Source organism: Vespa crabro, chromosome 9 (assembly GCF_910589235.1).
Source record: "Vespa crabro chromosome 9, iyVesCrab1.2, whole genome shotgun sequence".
Lineage (NCBI taxonomy): Eukaryota > Metazoa > Arthropoda > Insecta > Hymenoptera > Vespidae > Vespa > Vespa crabro.
In genome coordinates, this window is record NC_060963.1 from 6187996 (window position 1) to 6204082 (window position 16087).

The 16087-nt window shown below is 31.0% G+C and overlaps 1 protein-coding gene across 11 annotated transcripts in view; it reads left to right on the forward strand.

Moving 5' to 3' along the window:
• Positions 1-16087, forward strand: part of LOC124426743 (putative polypeptide N-acetylgalactosaminyltransferase 9) — a 174126-nt gene that overhangs the window by 82329 nt on the left and 75710 nt on the right. The gene's annotated exons all lie outside the window — the stretch shown is intronic.

Consider the following 16087-nt stretch of genomic DNA (forward strand, 5'->3'; position numbering starts at 1 on the left):
TCGCAGCAGCAACTTTCGAATCTTCGCATCGTCCGTTCGGTGTTAGACTTTATCTGTTCCCTTTTCTTTTTTTTTTTCTTTTTTCTATTTTTATTTTTTCGCTTTTTCTTTTTTTTTTTCTTCTCTCCTCCAGTGAAAAAGAACAGATCTATGGGATGTTGAAGCTCGTTCGAAAAAAAAAATGTATTAAAATAGGAAAAGTATATTTCAATATAGGACGAATAGCACGGATGGATTTTGTTAGATTTTGTTTTTCTCATTAATTTAAAGAGACTTTATATTATGTCGTTAAATTTATCTGATATTTCGATGTAATCAGTTTTACTTTTTATGTTTTTTTTTTTTCCTTTTTTTGACCATTTCATTAGCTTTTGACATAAAAGTATTTTTAATCGAATGAATTGTTATTTTGAAAATTTGAAGATGATCATTTTGAAATTTTAAATAGCACTTTTCGCTTTATATAAATAAATCGGGCGCAAAATTTGGTTCAGCTGGGTTTGACACCGGAGGCAGAAAAAAAATTTAGCACATTCATAAAAAATGTTATAATATGCGCGGAACAAAATATAATTGGAATATTTTATTTCTAACAGAATTTATAACGAATGAATCCTTTTTTGTAATAGTTAATTCCATAAGACATTCTTTGTAGTAGTTGTGTTCGAAAAATAGTTATAATGTTTTAATCCATTGATTGATCATCGTATTACGAACAAAAGTCGCTTATAGAAAATCACGTGAAAAATGAAAAATGGAAAAATTTAATGAAGCTAATTCTTTCTGAACGTAGTAACGAATATTCAAAGAAAGAAAAAGAAAAAAATTACATTTTTTATTCGCTTTAAATGTTAAATACAGTTTTTTGTGAATAGCCAATAAAAGGAAACTAGGTACGCGTAAGTTTGAATCTACGTTAGGTATTCCAATGGGGGGGGGATAAAAAAAATCAGGGAGATTGAATCGACGTGATTTTGAAGACGGAGAGAAAAATTAATTTACATTTCTTTTCGTGGCAATGAAAAAATGCCCACGCGTTTTAATTCCGATCCGTAACGGAACGAAATAATGTACGAGTTTGCGTTTCTCCCTTCCCTAGTTCGAATGGCGCCTTGGCCAAAATCCAAGCCGAAATCCTGAATGAAATTTTTGAAAAATGATCCCTTACCGTCGAACGTGAAGTCCTTTACAAATATCTTTCACCGGAAATGTCGTAACAAGATATCAAACATGCCACTCTATTTCGTTTCCTTCTCCTTCTCCTCTTCTTCTTTTTTTTCTTTTTCTTTTTTTTTTCCCTCTCATTGAAAAGAAGACGAAACGTCAGTTATAAATTGTTGGTAAAGTTAAATATTTTCGTTCGATATTTTCTTTTTGTTATTCGATTGATCCGTAAGTTCCTACGATTTCGTCGAATACGGAAAAAAGATCGATTTTTTTTCTTTTTTCTTTCTTTCTCTCCATATACCTAATACCAATTTAATTATATATTTTTCACCGTATGTTGCGGTAATTTCTGGATTCCTCGTTTAAAATATATCTCGGTTTTCGGAGCAAACCAATTTTCTATCCATTTTTGCAGTTTCACATAGTTGTGAAACGAAACTCCGTTTAAACCACTTTGAAAAGAGCGAAAAAGATGATAATCGGATGGATCTAGGTATGGTGAATAGAATGGATAGTGGAGAACTTTTCATCCAAGATTTCGAATGGCCATTTTTGTTAAGTTCGTAGCATGAGCTCATATTGTGCTCTAGCAGAATCCGATGCTACATTCGATTGGTCGGACGTTTTTGTCGGATCGTTATATTCAGTCGTAGATTATCACATAAAAAAAAAAAGATATTCCAAACGTTTCTCATTGAAATCAGATCATCGATCACAACGTGGGGCTCATCATTCGTTTGAAAAATTGTCCTTTTTAAATTTTGAAAATTCATTTTCATATTATTCTCGAAATTCTATAAGTTCTTTTCTTTCTAATCTAAATCTAAATCTAAATTCTTTTTGAATCTAAATCTTTTTGAAAGATTAATCGCATGATTATATTTTATCAAAAATTTCTTTTTTTTTTTAAAAACCCATAATTTTTTTTTCTTTTTAATAATAACGAAATAACATACATATGTGAACGTAAATTATGTACATGCGAAGTAATTTTAGTTTATTTCAGTCTCAAATATTACATATGCACATTTAAAAGTTATAATATCAGGAGGTTTTTATTTTTTTTATTTTTTTTTCCAATGGATCGATCGCACAAAATTGTAAAATCTTATAACAAAATTTTGTTAAAGTTTCTATATGTATAGAAAATAAATCAAAACGTCACGCAGTATCGGCAGCTGTCCGGTCCATGTGGCATCTTCCTAAAAGTAAAATGCCAGTCGATAGCCATGCGTTTTTTCCCCCCTACGCATTTGTGTGTGTATGTATATATGTATATAAGTATGTGCTTTTCTCCTCACACAGATGAAGGGGTAAGTTCGCGTCTACGTCCAAGCGTGGAAACGTGAAAAACGAAGAAGCAGAATCGTTCACGTTGAAAACGAATTTAAATATTCGACTGACCGTAGAATTTGATTGAAAACTATTCCCGATCGTCCAAACTATTCCGAATGGTTCAACATTTTCTTTTTTCCTTTCTTCTTCTTCTTCTTTTTTTTTTTCTTTTTAAATGTTTTTACTCTTTCGTCACTTTATCTTCTTTTAACTCTTTCTAGAAGTTTATTATTGTGGAAGGGATTCAATTCAATTTCCAATAATTTAAACCTGGCATTAGTGAGAAAGTTGATTTAAAAGTCTCTCCATAGCTTAACATTTTAGAACCCCTACAGTTCGGTGTAGTACGGCTAATTGTCAGCTATAAATTTTAATAAAATAAATGTCTGAGATTGATAATAAGTAACCGTATAAACAGGTTTTGCTCTAATTACGTATCTACGTGAATAAATAAAAATTGAATATAAAATTATAATATGGTATTAAGAGAAAGATTTTACCAAAGTAAACTTAATTTAGATTCTATTCAAATCACTCATGATTGAAAATGTTACTAATTAAAAGGGTTATGGATAAATTATTCATATTCGATCTATAAATGAAAATTGAGAAAATGAAATAATATATGTTAGAGTACGTTTCTATTATTAGGTTATTTTAATGAATAATTAATCTCACATAAAATACGTACTATTATATAAAATCGCAAATGTTATTTTTATCGAATAATCATAACAGTGAATACGGATAACAGATTCTTTGGTATATTTCATTTATTGATTATATAATACTAAAAAAAAGATATTTAATATTTAATAATGTTTAGAGCGAGGTCACGCTTAAATCGAAAGATCCAAATTATTTAAGGATTGAAATTTTTGTTCGCGAATCCAACATTATTAGTTCGTTATGAATTATTGTTGATAAGTTTAAGTATCTTTCAGTTTTTGTTACATTTATATATATATATAAGTATATATATATATATATACTTTTTGTAATTATTTATGAGCAATCATTCCCGAGCGTTATTTGGTTAATGCAGTAATCTAATCTCGACTCGACTTGAAGAAGAAGCTGCTTTCGTAAAATATTAAGTTACCTCGAATGGATGAAAGTATTAAAAAGCCAATAAGCTAGATCATATTTCTATTGCAATGTAATATATATATATATTTTTTTTTAAATGCATTTGTCTTTTATCTTATTAAAAGTATTTATATCGTATAAAAAGTATTCCTTCTGTCTTCTTTTTTTTCTGCATAGAACAATAAAAACTATGTCGTTCTACTCGTATTAATGTAAATCTAGATCGATCGTATATTATCGTTTTCTTCTTCTACTTATCTTCGCTCAGATTTCAGGCAATAAATTAAACGGATTTTCTTGATATTTTTATCGCGAATTTGAATCGAATTTCTTCTTGAAAAATTCGAGAAAATGAATACTGTTATTAAAAACTTAACGGATTGGATTTCGTTTGTGGATATTCCAAAGAGGATGGATTTTCTATATTTACTTTCAATTTCTTTTCGACACGATCCGAAACGATTTTCATCGAATCACCGAATCTTCTTCGTTGGTTATTGAAGGCTATTCTCTAAGGCGAGTTCTCGTCTGGCAAGAATGCATTCGCGAGAATAGCCTTGCTTAAAGAAAGAGAAGGTCACGATCTAGATCTTGAATTTTGTGAAAGCAGTTTGCAAAATTCTGTCGGGTTATTCGTTACAACACAGAGTCAAGCATCTCGATCTCTTCTTTTTTCGTTCGTTTTTCTCGATGCATTCATAACAAAAATAGTAGTATTCTCGCTACGTTCTTCTTACGATATAAATAATTCAAAATCTCGAATCTGTTGCGATTCAAATCAAAGTAATTTGCATGACGTATTATCTGTTATGAAACGGTACAATATAAAAATTATTTCTTTATAAATTAATGTTTTAGTGAGTTTTAAAAAGAGAAGAAAAAACAAAAAAAAAACAAAAAACAAAATAAAAAAAGAATATCATGTAACGTGGGAATTAGCGAGCATTAACGTGGCGAAAAAAAGTAAAATAAAAACGCGAAAAAGAAATATACGAGCGATAGATGACGCTGAATTTTAAATGGCGTTAATCTTAATATTCAATCGCTATTTATAATAACTTCCGATTTAACTTAAGGAACATTTGAATTTTTGTAGAAAAGAAAAAAAAATAAATAATAAATTTTTATCAAAAAGAAAGTGTTAAATATGAAATCGTTTCGCCTATTATCCATTTGAATAAGCGTACGTGCGAATCTAGTTCAATTATGGTACGACGCAACGCTATATATTCCTGTTAAATTGATTAATATACATCGTTCTTATGTATGCAATATTGATTAGATGATAATCTTGAATAAATTGACGACCTCGTAGGTTTGACTTATCGTTTCATCATTACCGTTTTCTATGCATAAAATTTTTTGCATTTTCCTTAAATGATTTATTATAAATATCTTTATTAAGACGTATCGATTATAATAATTAATTAAGATAGTGACGTTCTCTTTTTTTTCTTGTCTCTTTTTTCTTTTCTTGTTTTGTTTTTCGACCAAATCTAACGAAGTTGAATAAAATAGCCATAGTATACCTCCTGTATATGCTAAAAAAAAAAAAAAAAGAAAAATTTATCCTTTAATCATCTTCGTGTCTTGAATTTTTTCGTTTACTCCATGATGCCTTGGAATTTGTATTATCATTCGTCGAACTTACTGGCGAGCCGTCTTTTTCATGTCCTCAGAGAAAATTTCCCAGAAGTCGTGAAATAAGGTGGTACGATCGAGACCGGAATACGATTAGAAGGAACTTGGCCTTCTCATCTCGGAGCACCTCGAGAGAAGATTCCATTATCCTGTTCTCAAGATGATGGTCAAGAGGTTGTCTGAGACTCGTTCATTCTCTCTCTCTTTCTCTCTCTCTTTCTCTCTCACTCTCTCTCTCACTCTCTCTCTTTCAATTTTTTCCTCTCCCTCAATTTACCCTCCTACTCACGAGGCAGACTGAGAACGTACACAAGTCATTAAAATGTCTCAGTTTCAATCTCACGATCTTATCATAATATCCACGTGAGAACAAAAAAAAAAAGTAGTAGAAGAATATCATCGAGACATGGGTTTTTTTTATTCTCGTCCCTCATACGATTGTAGATACTATTAAAATATAGAATTATAGAGTTTAATCTAATAAGTCAATGCGATATATTTTATTAATGCGTAGAAAACGCATTCTCATTTATTTAATTCTCAATCAAGAATTTCATTCTTACCAAAATAATGTTCTAGCTCATCTTGACAGGCGAGAAATAAGCATCGAGTAACTAATAACCTATTTCGTCGGTCGGCGAACAATTTAGTAAACGCGTACTTCGAATAACCTCCCTTCCGGATGAAGCACGAAGATTAACTATTGTAGTAACGTATTTGGAATATATTTGCATAATCCTGACTTTAATGTACGCCGACAGACTCAAGCTTATTAATCGTTGTGAAAGCTGACGCGATACGATGTGAAGTTGATTTCGGCGTGTTCATTAGTCATATCTTCGATTTTCATGAATTTATTTATTCTCATAGACCGTATCGGGGATTTATATTTTCACTTTTTAAAGGATCCTTTTTATCGGCATATAAGCGGAAAGAAGAAAAAAAAAACAATAGAAGATTTTCTTTAAATTTATAATGAATTTCAATTTATTTAACTCTTATAAAGTATTAATCCAATATAAATTTTCTATTAAATTTTCAACTAGTCAGTTTGTATTAACGTTGGATTTAGCATCGAGAAGTCCAGTTCAAATCGTTGTCGAATTCGATTAGAAAGATCGTAATTTGTTGGAAACCTAAGTCCACGATCTTAAGTTGAAAGCGAAAGGGCATAGAATTTAATTAATCTCGTAATGCGGCGTTCTAATCGAACCAATGTGTACCACGCTAACCTGTACAAAGTTCTTCGCGTTCACGTTCCTACCCTCTTCGAGATCCACCAAAGTTACCAGCGGTTTGCCGGCATCTTGAAATTGTATCGACTAATTACGGGTACGAAGGTGCACGGCAAGAATTTGCTAATTGAAGTTGGGTTGGCATGCTTTCTAAGCCGGGATGAAATTACATTCGTGGAATGGTCGAAAAGAGAGGAAAACCATGAGGGTTAGAGGTACAGAAAGCAAGAGGGACAGAGAAAGAGAATGAAAGAGAGAGGGAGAGAGAGGGAGAGAGAGGGAGAAAGAAAATGGTAGCAAAGGTATGGTTCTTATTAGAGAGTACCATCTGGTACCACTTATTGTCCTGTGATTCATCCCAGAATATTGCAACTTAAATCCTATATTTAAATGAGATATAACGAAAGAAAATTTCCATAAAATCTGATATTCGGTTCATCACCATTAGCCGATCGATTGTTCGATATTGTTATTCTAGGATTCGGCGATGAGTTTTTAACAAGCCTTTGTATAATGTAAATGATCTACGTAATTATCGAACATTTAAAATTATAATTTGAGAGGAATATGTTATTTTTAGCTTTTTTTTCTTTTTTTTTTTTTTTTTTTTTAATTTTGCCAAAGGGAAGTTTACTTTAAATACAGCTTGAATATTATCTAATAAAGTTGTACGGTCCATTCAGTCAAACGAAATATCAAAATAGTATGCGTGATGATCCGATAATTGAATAGTTTGCGCTTTAATGCAGATTTTTTTTCTTTTTTTCTTTCTTTTTTTTTTGATAAATATGATTCAATGACGAAAGAATTTATCTACTAAGGTGTGAATAATTGTATCATAAGTGTTTGTATAGAGGGAGAATGTCATTGTCGTTTCCTATGCCAAGTAGAATTGGTTGGAATGGCCGAACTATCGATTTCAAAGGGTACGCGCGAACTCGACTAACTTCAGGAGCGTAGGTGCGTTTATGCGATGTCCCTTCGGCATGTTGAGCGTGAAGATGCCAGCGGTCTCACGCAAACATGTCCTCTACCGCCTGAAATTAGGCGAGCAGCTCACGTTGCGGCTGTTCTTGGATCGTCCGACAACGGCTTAATTAATTTCACTCTGATCTCATTGCTCATAAATGGGGATCTTGTTATCGTTATATCACGCATCAGTTATGTTGTTGCTCTAACAGAAAATGTTTATTCGATTGATCTATCGCCCATTATCTATGTCCTTTTCGCATGTACGAAAGAAGAGGACATTTATTTATTTATTTATTTTTTTTTTTTCGTTTTTTCTTTCTTTTTGATAATTTATAGAAAGAAAGTATATTTTTAATTATTGATAAAACTAATTAGATTCGTCAAACTTTAATACAAAAATAATTAAGATCGTAAATTTAGACGTTGTATATATTTTATTTCGTATATTTTAAATGATTGATAGATTTGAAAATGAATTAGGATCATTAAAAGATCTTTACCGTCGTTGACACTTTCGTGATTTATGATTTTAGATATTCCTATTTCGTCTGTAATTGGTTTCAGGCTTGACCAAGATTTTAATGAAATATTTAAAAATATATTCATTCTCGTTCACGTTGTTAAAGACACATCCTGCCTTTTTTATTCATTTTATTTCAAAATTTTCATCGCGTATCTCCGTACACGTTCGTTATACGTGCATCACCATACATACATAAATACATACATATATACATAGATACATACATATTCGAGATAAAATCTGATAAAAGTCAACGTCACCTAACGATGCATTTTACACGAGGGACGTTTTCGAGATTACATCAAGTTTTCGTTTTCGTTTTCGTTCCATGAACGATGAGTTACCTCAAAATTAGGTGACATCAAATTTATATCGCTACATTTCCCATTTATTCGTACTGGAAATTATTTTTAAAGCCTTTTAAAATGCTAAATGCTCGATTTATTCTCTCAAGAGTAAATGCACAAATTAACTTCTCCGATTTGTTGAGAACATCTGTATTTATTAAATCGGATAAATATGACCAAAGAGAAAAGAGAAGAAACAGAAATGTGTTAATCCATAAAGTAGGGGAACAGAGATAAATTTGTATAGGAAGAGGCAAGTTGATACAGTAATTTTACATTGTATATACATAACTTGATTAGTAGACGTTTGAAGTTTATTTATCTGTTTACCGTAGTAAATATCTAAATGTCTATCGTAATAGAGCGTACGCTAACGTTATACGCTAACGTTAGTAGTTGTTCAATTTTGTTTTTATACTTATGGAGAAAAAGTAAATATTCGTGTTGACTTTTGAATTTATATGGTTATTTAAAACTTTATATCCTTGATTAATTTAATTTCTCATTGAGTCGTTACGAGATAACATAATTACGTTTTGTTTATGTGCCTTTGTTTATGAACTTCATATTTTTTTACGGAGATATTTTTATACAATTATTTTCATTAGAGTAGATTTTTCTTTGGGGCATGTTGATAAGAGTGTATCAATTTGAAGAAATGAAATCCATAAATAGTAATAAGAAAAATATAAAGGAAAAGATCAATTAAAAAAAAAAAAAAATGATGAAAATAAATCATTATTAATTTGTCTTCGAGATCAGAATATCTTGTATAAAATGTATTCAAATAAAATACGACTATTCCTAATTATACATGCATTATCTCATAAATATTGCATAGTAACAATTTTTTATTGATTTTAATTGCAAATAATCATTCCTATGTAAATATATTAAAAAAAGAAAAAGGAAATTAAATATATATTTAAAAAATTTATATTGCTCGATAATTTAATAAGAACACGAGTAAAAGAGAAATTGTTTACATTAACTTTGCAGTTGATTACGATTCTTGCAAATGTCTTTTAATAAATTTTCTTGCAATTTTAATTGGCTGCGAGATACTTGCTCGAATAACTATAAACAGACATGTTGTGTGTAATTGAATTATAATTATATTATAATCAACAAGACTGAAATAATATATTTTGAGTAATAAAAATAGCTGTTAACAATCATCAATATATTTTACATATTTATCAACGTTTCCTATGGTATTATCGATTAGTCCTGTAATAGGGTATGTATATCGATACATTTTAATTTCACCGAATAAACATTTTCTGATTTATTTTATATGTATTTTATTACGATACCTAAAGACAACGGACCAAAATATATTTTTTTATCATGTAATTAATTAAAATAAAAATTTACAAAAATTACATAATCCTAAACTAATAAAAAAAAAAATGTATTAACTTTTCTCGATTTTTTCTATACACATTATATACATTATTTCTCTATATACAAATACATTCTGATCTTCTGACTGTCCGTCTAATTTTTCGATAAACGAGCCATTCATTCCTTCATGGTTCTTATTTATTAATACGGAAGAAAGGGATGAAAATAAATTATGAATTTATGCTCCTATTTTCCTAATAGCTTTGTAATTTTACTTACTTCGAAATATGGCATGTTATATGAATTTTCTAGCTTCCACAAATTCTTCGTATTTTCATTTAGAACGTATAGCAATCTATTCAGCAAAATTTTTAAACGAGATCTTTTCACTTTTCCCTTATTATACTAATTATTTCAGGGCGATATAACTCGCGGAATTCATGTGAAGCAGCAACATGCGTTTTTATAAGCATCCGATTCTGTTATCTTTCATTTTGAAAAAGAATTTGAATTGATTAAATGTTTTGACAATGAATTCGAAATTTATTTGATATTTTTTAATTTAATCTATTCGATTCTTAAGTAAGAATCGTTTGTCCAAACACACGAGATGTATAATTTATTTGATAAGATAAATATCTAATACACGGTAATTATATTTGGTATCTACTTTAATATTTAATTACCTAAGTTTTACCATCTCATCGTTTAAAATTAATCGTCGTTAAAATTAGCAGATTCATCGAAGCCCTTATCACACGTTTCCGTTTCAACCTTTTGTTCTCCATTTTTAAATTAGATAATCTTTAAGTATTTAACGATGAATAAACTAATCGATCAATCGTCGAATCGTAATGTTTACTAAAAGAATATATTTAATCAGAATCAGAATATAATAATCTTTTCCTTCATCAATTTACGTTTATCTAAGTGTGATTCTCGTTAACAAGAAATGATTTTTCAAATGTACGAAGTTACGTTTCTTTTTCTTTTTTCTTTTTTCTTTCCTTTGTTTTTTTTTTTTTTTTTTTTTTTTTTTTTTTTTTTTTTTTTTAAATAAAGTATCGCGATTTATTTAATGTTACCTATTAATCTCTATCTATAAACGGAAAAATCCGCAAGGTATATAAAGGGTTAACCGTCTCGTGCACATAACATTTCGTATAAACACGAAGTGCGATTAAAGGGTAGATAGAGATACTTTAAGCTACCGCAGTGCATGCATAAAGCACGATGGACGACGATAATAACTCTAACGTAACACGTCAAATCGGGAAATTAGTATTCGATTAGGTCACGTTCAACGCGGTCGATAATTGGCCAAGCCAAATTGTTTGTTCGACGATCTCGAGTCCGCATTGACGGAGCTTGTATTTAACACCATCGATAGCGAATGAAAACAAGAGAGAGAGGGGAGAGAGAGAAAGAGAGAGAGAAAGAAAGAAAGAGAGAGAGAGAGAGAGAGAGAGAGACAGTGCATCATCTGGTTTTGATCGATTGTTTAAAGCTCGCGTAAGTTTAAATGGCCTATTTCAATTCTATACGAAATATTCGAACGCGTACAATGCCCATTGAGAGAAGAGATCGTTGTTGCAATAGATCGTTAACAATCTAACAGAAAGTCCGGTTAAGTGTGTCGGACATTGATTAACTATGTTCCATTTGATTTCCACATGAAACGGAAATGACGTTTCTACGTTACTCCGAGACTCACCGAGTTCACCAAAACGAATTTTTTTCGACTGTTCGTAAACTCGAATACGAAATAATTACGAGTAGCTCGAAATAAGCATTTATTTTTTTTTTTTAACCTTAACTTATTTCATCAAAGGTGACGTACCCACCTTTGATGAAATAAGCATCACGAATTCTTTCTCTTCATTTTTCTTTTATTCTTTTTGTTTTTGCTTTTTTGTTTTTTTTTTATTTTTTTTTTTTTTCATCGGTAAGAGAAAAAATAAAAAGCTAAAAAATCTTGCAAGGATTTCATTTCCTCCGACATAAGAGGTGTTCGAGTGCGTTCACCTCTCGCTCTCTTTCTTTCTTTCTCTATCTATCTATCTATCTATCTATCTGTCTATCTCTCTCATACGATAAAATCAAAGCAAAATCCACATCGAAAAGCAATGACGCATTCAAGCAAGAAGCCCTTGCGAGATCGATATTTCGATATTTCCAACGGAACGAAACCGGCGAACTTTTTTTGCCGATACTATCTTTTCTATCCTTTACCTGAAACCATCAACCCTCTCACCTCCTCTCCATTCGTTTCACGTCTTTTCGACTACGCGTTCCTACTCCAGGCAATCGTCCTTTCGAACGACTGAACTTCTCATGACACGCATCTATCCTCATCGAATGGGGAAGATCGTAAATCGTCATTCTACCGATGCCCGGTACGAGAGAAACGAGAGAAACGAGAAAGAGAGAGAGAGAGAGAGAGAGAGAGAGAGAGGGAGAGAGGGGGAAAGAGAGAAAGAGAGAAAACCATCGAACATGTTAAAACTATTTGATCCTGGTGCTGTTTTTCTTCGTTGGAATGAATATTTAGTCGATTTTTTTCAAACATACGCTTTTGTTTTCCCTTTCAGCACGTTTGTTCGAACGTTAACTCTTTGTTTTTCTTGTTTTTTTTTCTCTCTAATTTATTTTATTTCATTTTATCTTCATTTTTTTTGTTTTTTTTTTTTATGTATATATCCCAATATAATTATTTCACATATAATATAATTTAGATATATTAATGATAAAAGGGAGTATCGATTTAACTCTGAATGAAATATCGAAAAAATTATAATCGATCTAATTATTTACGCGTTTTTATCCTATCTCTTATCGTACGAAATTTTATCTATTATCTCGAAACGTACGAAACTATTTGTTTCGTAACGTTATCGATACTATATAATTGATATTTACTATTGTTATACTACTTAGAATGAATCTAGATAATTAGTCAGACTTTTCATTCTCTCTTGACACACTCTTTGTATGCCTGTGTGTGTGTGTGTGTGTATATATGTATGTATATATACGTGGTATTAGACACTTGGACGAAGCTTTATCGTCGTTGGTAACTTGGACTTTTGTGGCCATCGACCCGGTCATTCCCTCGACTCCTACGTTTCACTTCTTATCTTTCTTCTTCGTGCGTGCGACACGGAAGAAGATCCCGAACGATAAAGCTCGCTGTAACTGCCACTAACGATTACATCCGCCGATCGATGGTTACCACTTAAATGACAACGACATCGATGCTAGACATCGATCGGTTAAACTCGTCTCTTATCGGATTTTTTAATTTATCTATAATGATACCTCATTATGTTTTTGATTTTGAAACATCGATATTTAATAATACTTTTTACGAGAAAATACTCTTTGTGTTATTTTCGATGATAAAAAAAAAAATGAACGAGTAGAATCGAGTTCTGCAAGAAATGAAAAGAGAGGATAATGATCGATGTGGAAGAATAATCCTTATCATTTCCGTAATGATTATTTATAATTTATGTCAGTATCTAATCTTAGCACCGATAAGGATAACGATTAATCGTTTAAACATCCTGTTTCAATCTCGGTCTCTGTTTATTGTTAGAAAATCTGGATTCTCAGAGAAATGTTGTCTGTATGATATTATTATAATATAAGCCATTTTAAAGATCTTTTCGTAATATTTTTCTTCTAAGGAATTTCTTTATCAAATAATAATTATTACGACTATCTTTGATTATTTTTTTCCTTTTACGTTTCTTACATTAGATTTAATAACAATCGGAATGAATGATAATGTCCAATAATATCTTCGAAGCTTATTTATTAATTATTATTATTATTATTATTATTATTATTATTATTATTATTATTATTATTATTATTAGATTGATTATATCGATTAAACGATAATAATATAATTGAAGTAATAATTTAAATATAATTTATAAATTCAATATATAAAATTAAATATAATTCAAATAATAATTTAAAGATAAATAAAATTTCTATTCTCTTTTACGACTCAAACTGATAAGAGTTCAAAATTATTCGATGGTTGATTTAACTCTCCGAGCATTTTCGTTTCTCTTGTGAATTCAAATATTCGATTTCCATTCTCTTGTCATATATTCGCGTGTATCTTTCGAAATGCTCATTGCCACAGAATAATCCTGCAGGAAGATATGCTCGACTCGCTATAGAGAATGCGAATGCGATTTGGTAATAGGTTACGAGTGGGAAGTGGGATAGTCGATATCTTGGTTAAAATCGATATGCTGCTCACGCTGACTCGTTATAATCCGCTTTGCTGATAGAATGATGGAAAATCGGATATTAATAGGTGTAAAATAACACTTTTTAGAATATCGAAAGAAGAAAATTTCATTTCGTCGTTTCATCATATTTCTCGGGATATCATTCTAATAAAGTCCTAGTTTTATCTGTAACTTCCGTTTTATAGATTATTATTTCTAACTAGATTTATTTCTAGACAAAATCCTATTTGCAAATTTGATGGAATGATATTAGATGATTTTTGAAATATAGATGAACACGATTCGAGGACGATCGGTGATCTATTGTTAAAAAAAGCAGAAGGGAAATGTCAGTGAGAGAGAGAGAGAGAGAGAGAGAGAGAGACAGAGAGAGAGAGAGAGAGAGGGAGAGAGAGAGAGAGAGGGAGAGAGAGAGAGAGAGAGGGAGAGAGAGAGAGAGAGAGAGACATTCGAGGCGAAAAAAAACGATCGATAGAGGAAATAGGTAATTTTTCTTTCTCTCTTATCACTCTGTCGAAGTTACACTGGACGTGGGCAAACACATCGTTTGGATCAACCAAATGTGTACTTCAGTGGTGACATTATTTTCTTCGCAACCCCTACGTTATCCTTACGTTACCTACCCCTACGGAAGCCAATAGGTGCACACGTAGCAACTTTTTTCCTAATACCCTTTTCAGTTCTCCTTTCTCTTTGATAAAAATTGCTTTCGTCGTTCTTATTTTTTTTCGTGAGGAAAACTAAAGAAAGTTCCTTATCTGTACGCTACTTCTTCTACTTATTTTTTTTTGCTCTCTCTTTCTCTCTCTTTTTTTTTTTTGAAGTTAAAAGCTTTTTCTAACGAACACACGTGTGAAATTATCCCTTTGTCTTGTTTCATTGAAAGAAATTATTTTCTTTAGACACGGAACGTCATACAAATTTAAATTTTGCTATTAACCCTGTAGGTAAAATCGTTACGATGGAAACGAAACATTTCGAAAGGAAAGATCGTTTCGCGGTAATGTTTCGCGTTGATTATGCTAATAAATGTCTAATGATGATCAACGATAATGTCTGCCATTTTAAAATAAGTACATATGTAGAGGATAGGATAGAAATATTTTAAAATAAAGATACGAATATTTATATTTATATATATTTTTTTTATTTTGAAAATATATATATATATATATATATATATATATATATAAAATCGTAATGACGAATCATAGTTCACATGATTCAATTGTATTTCTATAATGAATCAATCAAAATTGAATAATATTAATATCAAATTAAATTAAACAAGTAATAATACCATCTAATATAATCGTTAATGATTAATCGTTAATTAAATTATTCAACACTTTTGGCAAATATTAATATTGATGAAACGATTAAATTTATACGACGATTGAAAGCGATAATATTATGACGATACGAAGTATTAAGTTTAAAGCGTCGTAGAGCTTTACACTTTGCACACCTGGTTATGGTACTCTCAAAACGATATCTGCTGAGCGTTTATGCGCTTCACATCGACTTTTCTCTCTTTTCTTTGTCTTCTCCTTTTCCTTCGTCCTCTTCTTCTTCTTCTTCTTCTTTTCCTTTTCATCCTAACACCTTTTTCATTGTTATACTCTTACTCGTAAATATTTGCACTCGACGTGTTTCGCATTTTCACCGAGGTCGTTTTATATATCGCTTCAAGTAGATTCCAGTCGGGCGTAATTTATCCCCTCGACCCCCAATCCACCTCCCACCATCCCCAGCCAACATTTCCAACCCCATAACCCCTCCCCCTCACATCCCTTTCTCTGTTCGTCGCAAGCTCGACCGTTAAGAACACGAAATCCAGTTAATCCGTACAAGCGGATACACTACTCGAATTATCTCGCTCGGTTCGTGTCGCTTCTTCCTTTTACCTTTTCTTCCTTCACGGTCTCTTCTTCCGTATCCTTATATAAACCATTACTCAGAGAAGAAAATAAGACAGTAGATGCCTCTACTCCCTTTTGTTTTCTTTCTTTTTTCATTTTTGTTTTTTGTTTGTTTGTTTTTCTTTTGTCTTTTCAATTTTTTTTTTCTAATACCACCCATCTATTTGGCGAAAGGTAAAAATTAACGAAGAATATTATATTGTTAATGGTACTGTTTGATCAATCTTGAAACATTGCA